We start from the raw sequence: 6,777 nt of genomic DNA on the forward strand, positions 1-6,777 counted from the left end.
TCAAGGTTGAATTTATTCTGGATACTTTTTAACTATAAAGAGAAACAAGAGGAATTAATGGAGAGTAGAAGGATCCTAGTAAAGAATTCATGAGCAAAGTCATAAAATACAGTGTATCCCAAAGTGTGTTCCATAGAACCCTAGTTCTAAACAATGTTGGTAGTGCCATGTAAAGTAAAAGTTATATGTCTAAGTATTTTAGTAAAACAGACTTATTTATTTAGGACTTCTTAGAATCTTTAACATACTATTGTGAACGTGTCATCTCTGAGCAGTAGTATACCTCATGCGCCGTTTCTCAAAACATATTTGACCAGAGACACACTTTAGAAAATGGATGTATCGTGTAGAAACTATAACATAGAAAAGGGCAGATTCAAAACTACTGCAAACCCCTGTAACCAGAATTAGATTTTATTATTGTCCCAGAGTATTTGTTAGAGCATGTCTTATGAAATTATTGCCTTTTAAAAAATATTAGTATCTATGTCTTTCCTTATATTATGGTGTTTTAACATAGTATTTCTTAAAATTTAATGTGCACTCGAATCACCTGGGGATTTTGTTACAATGTGGATTTTGGTTTAGAAGGGCTGGAGTGGAGCCTGAAATGATGTATTTCTAACAGTTCCTGGGAAATGCCTGTGCTGCTGGTCCACGGACCACACTTTAACTAGCAAGGTCTAAGTGGTTGGAGTGATATATTTTTTAAGGTTGTATAGCTCTGTACTGCCAGTCCTATGTTTTTTATATCATGGTTATTCAATAAATGTCTGTTGAACGATGTTAAAACTGAGGTGAGTTAAATTTATATAACTGTCTTAAATATTTCCCACTTTTAAATATAGTTAAAATATCTCCAGATATAAAAGAAATGCACAGCATGGTTACAACTAAAATATAAGTATAGGAAAAACAACAGGAAAGTGCAACTCTCCCTTCCCCTCCCACCCTACACACACACGTTCCCACAGAAATATTTTGGGAAACGGTTAGAAACTATCTCTAGAATTTTTTCCAAAATGAATCTTTTTATCCTAAAAGTCTATTTCTCCATAAAGACATGCATTCAACCACTAAGAAACATTATGCTAATTGTATGTATTCCAGGTAACCTTCCAAAAACTACTTTGTGTTGATCAGTTACTGATTAGATAATTTAAGCTTCTCATGCACATGTAAGTATGAAAATAATGGTGCTGTCTCCCTTGCTTCTGTCTCACATTTACTTATTCACACAGACTTTTGTTTTCCATCCATTATTCCCATTCTTCCTGTTAATTTCCTTCAAAATGTTTGGTTATAGAAGTATCAAAATCTGTAATTCATTTAAATCAGCCAAGGGACTGTAAATTTCAATTACCAGTAACGATTTTTTTCATCTTTAAAGGAAGGCAGGATAGGATAGCTAGGAAATGGTCAGCATTATGATATTTCATTCCCTGATTAGAAACCCATCGACAAGCGCAAAGAGTGTCTTGTTAGTGATACAAAAAACTGAATCTTGCTCTGTGAAAAATGCAAGTATCGAACAAACCACAAATACACTGATGAAAAAGACTGCCCCATATTAGCTCACACTTGGAAGAAATTTACAGAAACATTAAAACTGCCTAAGTAAATTTGATAATTAAAAAAGATTTGGTTGGGCCTCCCTGGTGGCGCAGTGGTTGAGAGTCCGCCTGCCGATGCAGGGGATACGGGTTCGTGCCCCGGTCTGGGAGGATCCCATGTGCCGCGGAGCGGCTGGGCCCGTGAGCCATGGCCGCTGGGCCTGCGCGTCCGGAGCCTGTGCTCCGCAGCGGGGGAGGCCACAACAGTGAGAGGCCCGCATACCGCAAAAAAAAAAAAAAAAAAAAAAAAAGATTTGGTTGATTAAGCACTTTTTAATATAATGAGAATTAAGTTACACTAGTAAATTAGAATAAGAATGTCTCCAGGTTCAGAGGACCTTAATATCTTGTCATTCTGTAGTGTAGCTTAATTAGCATGTTTATTTCTAGGATTAGGAATCCATCTGCTCAGGTAATTACTATTATATTAATCTTTCTCTCTTTTTTTTTTCTCCTGATCACAAGAATAATCTGTGGTTTTCTTTTTTTACTCATTAAAATGATTCTCATTATCTATTTGACAACACCACTTAACACACAAAAATTAAAAATACAATTAGGATGCGTATTTTAGTTAAAAATACTAAATGCATCTGACATATCAACTAAATATTCACTTTAGTTTTTATTGTTTTATACTATATATAAATTTCTCAAAGGTCAAGAGTCATGCTCATTTACTTCTCCAGTGTTCCACATAGAATCATAAGTTGGTAGAATCCTATCTTATATTTTGATGCATATTTTTCAGGCAAGACTGATACTATTTTCATATTTTAAATGCAATATTTTCTTATAACATTTTCATAAATATGCTCTGAAGTTATACCATGGTGATATCTTATAAATTAATTCACATATTTTAAAATAATGTTTTACTTAAAAGAATTATTTCTTAAATGAATGAAACTATCTTTACTTTTGTTGACAGTGATCCCAAAATATATATGAGGACTAGTTTCACATCTGCAATCTAAAGATTAAACTCCTATCTAAAATTGTATGGGTTTTGTTCAACTGATTTACCTTAGTAGCTGAACTGATAAATTCAAAAGCTGTTTGGTATCACTGTAAAGCTGCAGAGATTATCCTATAGAAGTGAGAACACATATACTGTATGATAGAGAATTTTATAACAAACATCTTAAGGTAAAATAAGGGCACTTCCTAAAGTTGTTGCTTCATAAACTTTATATACCTGAATTGCCAGGTAAATAAATCTATAACAAAAGCATCCATAGATGCTTTTTGTAAAAATTATCAGAAAAGAGAGGAAATACAGTTTGGTTCATATGAAGATAATGTATTCTTCTATAGATTTCTACTGCAGAAAAAGGTCTCATAAAAGATGTAACATTGGGGAATATTCCACATTTTTAATAGAGGACAATACAGTTATAACTTTTCCAAGTACTATGCCTTAACTTAACGTTAGCTCTTTCGTTTCGATTTTCCTTTATTCTATTTAAATGTTACTGATAGTTTAGTAAAACTATCTCTAACCAAATCTTCTTTAAAAACAGAAATAATTACCATGACATTCTTCTTGGTGAAGAATATTCACCCTTCCCCATGTGCTCAATACTTCAAACAGGAAGGAAATATTATTCCAATAACTATCTTAAATGACAACTGCACAAAATATCGGTTTATTAATCTAGCCAGTATTTTCAGAGCTGGTATCATATTTGGTTGATTATCACAATAATATGTTTAAACATGTTGTTTATGGCTGTATATATCTCTATAATATAAATGAATTACAACTTATAACCATTTCTGTTTATTGATGCTTAAGTTTTGTATAATTTTTTCTCACATTAAGTAGGTAGACATTAGATAGCTCTTCAGATTCTCAGATAAAATGGATCACTAGAAGTGAAATTATTACGCCATATGGTATCAATATCTTTTAATTATTGAAAAATATTTCCAAATTGCTGTCTACAATGTTTGACCCAAAGTATTCACCCAACAAAAGTATGAGAGTACCCATTTTACCATACCCTCCAACACTAAGAACTATCATTTTTACACTATTAATATGCATCTATTAAAATGATAATTTTGTAGCACGTATCAACTCCTAGGCGCTAGGAGTGTTCAAGTGTAACATAGGTAAAACATCATACCTAGCAGTTGTTCTATCTCTAACTAGCTGTTGTTGGGTAGATGTTTCTGGGTAGGGCATTAAAGGGTAAGGGATTTAAGCTATTTGAAAGCAGGGATATGGTTTTGTTCAATGCTATATATCCAGCTCCTAGAACAGTGTCTGGGTTGTATCAGACATATCAGATGCACAATCAAATGAGGAGGAAAAGCAAATACATTTTTTTTTCTTGCTTCAAAGCAGTTGGCTACACTCCTTCAAATTAGTCACACATCGGAAGACTCCCCTGGCACACCTGGAAAGGGATTGATTGTTGTACTGATCCAACCAAAGTCTTCAGTATCATAAGGAAAAGAGGAAGTATAGATTGCCCCTGGAGAAAGAGGATACCCAGTAACAAGGTAGTAAAATGTTAAACTGCATATAATTGGACACATTGTACCTTCGTCATACTCATGTTGAGAGCAGACTCAGCAAAAACATTTTCAACTCCCAAAGCACTGGTGAGTAATGCATATTTTACACGAGATTTTTAGTGGAGATAGAGGAGAGGGTTGCATTGCACTCACCACAGCACACTTATCTCCTTATCTCCTCACTAGACATCCTGGCTTTCTTCTCTAGCTGCTGCCGCCAGCCGGGTCTCTGTTCTCTTCCTCACTTTCTCTCCAAACAGCCTCTAAAAATACCCTATATGTTCCCAGCAAATCAGATTCTGACCACAGCTAATACATACTAGTAATCTAAACAAAATCCTTAAATTGCCTGAAGGACACCCATTCTTTGTTCTCCAATTATGTCCCTTCAGGGTATCACCCTAACCTATCCCAAATGACTTTCCAAAAATATTTACCTCATCAAAAGATATCTAGTCTCTTCTCAGAGCTAAATTTTGCCACTGGAATGGAAATAACTTTTTGTATGTTCTAGAGCATTTCTATCCAATAGAACTTTCTGCAATGATGAAAGTGTGCTGTCCTATACAGTAGCCACTAGCTATATGTGGCTATTGAGCTCTTCAAATGTGGCTACGATGACTGAGGAACTGAATTTTAATTTAACGTTAATTTATTTAAATTTAAAACTAGCGGCTACTGTATTGGACAATAGGGGAGGATCTCATTTACCAGGGAAGAATGGTACCACCTGCAGTTATTATAATTCAGCCCATCAGGCTGAGTTCAAGGCTGAGTTACTTAGTGCAAAAAGATCCACCCTCAAGGAAAGGAAAAAGTGCATAGAAAACCCAGAGATTGTCATCCCGGCCATGATGCATAAAGGCTGTGTGTACATTGTCTAGTAATGCACAATGTGTTGGTGTCTTATTTTTTTCACATAAAAAAATGTAACTTCTATCTTAGAGCTATGACTGAAACTTGATTTATCTTCCCTTCACGAGTGTCTAGTATCAACAGATCTTAAATGTGAAAATGTGCTAGTTATGCTTTAAAAAAAAAAGAAAAGAAAATTTTAGTCTTGAAACCTAGCCAAAATTTTGCTCATGGGACTCTGAGAGGGTACTTAGTAGTTGGATATGGCATTAGAATATTTAATTCATTAAAATGGACGATGAGTCATGAAGGTGTTTCACAGTGTAGGGTTTTTTTGTTTGTTTGTTTGTTTGTTTTTTCAGTACGCGGGCCTCTCACTGCTGCGGCCTCTCCCGCTGCGGAGCACAGGTTCCGGACGCGCAGGCTCCGGACGCGCAGGCTCAGCGGCCATGGCTCACGGGCCCAGCCGCTCCGCGGCATGCAGGATCCTCTCAGACCGGGGCACGAACCCACGTCCCCTGCATCGGCAGGCGGACCCCCAACCACTGCGCCACCAGGGAAGCCCCAGTGTAGGGTTTTAATAGAAATTAGCTAATAGAAGAATACTGAGGCAATTAGTGGCATAACAAATTATATTGCAGATACTATTTGGGGGACTTGTCAAAGATGGCTTGAGATTAGAAAATTTCAAGTTGAAAGTGCAGGTGACAATACTAAACGTTGTCAAGGATGTGGTGAAAAGAGATTGCTCAAACACTACTGACAGGAATTAAATAGGCACAACCTCTTTGGGAAGCAATATCTAGGAAGTGTGCCTGTGTGAGATCCAATAACCCGGCAAGTTAAGTTGCATGTGGATACCTAGAGAAACTCATGTACAAGAACAAGTGTACTAAATTATACACTGCAACATTGTTCATAATAAAGTAGAAGAAACATAAATGTCCATCAATGAGTATTGATTTTTTAAAAAAATTATTAAATGGTGAAATACTATGTAGCCCTTTAAAGAAACTAATAAGAGTTTGATAAGTGAACATGATAGATCTCAAAAATGTTTGTGAAAATAATAAAAATACATGTTGATTCCCTTGTATAGATTTTTAACATGCACACAAATATTACTACATATTATATATGGGTGCATATATATATATATGACAGGAATGATGTAGTGATTCACATCAAATTCAGGATACCAATTGCCTGGACATAGGGTCATGGTGTCTAGGAATGGAACACAGAGAGAAAGATTAGTTTAAGTATTGGGCATGTTAATTTTGAGCTAAAAATAGGATTTTCAAGCAAAAATATTCATTTGGAAGTTGGACATATGAAACTCTCAGGCAGCCTATTCCAAAGAGCACTTCTAACATGTTGTGAACCTAAAGTTAATGAGTGATCAAACTGTTATAATAAAAAGACAATTTGCAGATGTCTATCATAATTTGAAAACTTACTAAGGTTATAAATTCATTGAAGATTCTAATCCTTAGGAATTTCAGTTCCAAATGTAGAAAATATTGTAGTACAAATAAGATAAATTATATATAATATTGTTTAAAATAAGCATAGGTGAGATTCATTTTCTGAAGTGCGAACATCATCACGTGATTCTTTTTTGCTGTGAGGATTAATGCGCTGTTGACCAGTGTACTTTTTTCTATAAAGTCAGTCTTAAACACACTTTCAATTTTTACAGGATATTTTTGTATAATAAGGTGTAATAATTTTTAAACTCAGCTATTTTTCTTACCACTTATAAAATCCAAACAATCTGATT

The sequence above is a fragment of the Mesoplodon mirus genome (assembly GCF_964341445.2).
Source record: "Mesoplodon mirus genome assembly, chromosome: 10".
NCBI classification, from domain to species: Eukaryota; Metazoa; Chordata; class Mammalia; order Artiodactyla; family Ziphiidae; genus Mesoplodon; species Mesoplodon mirus.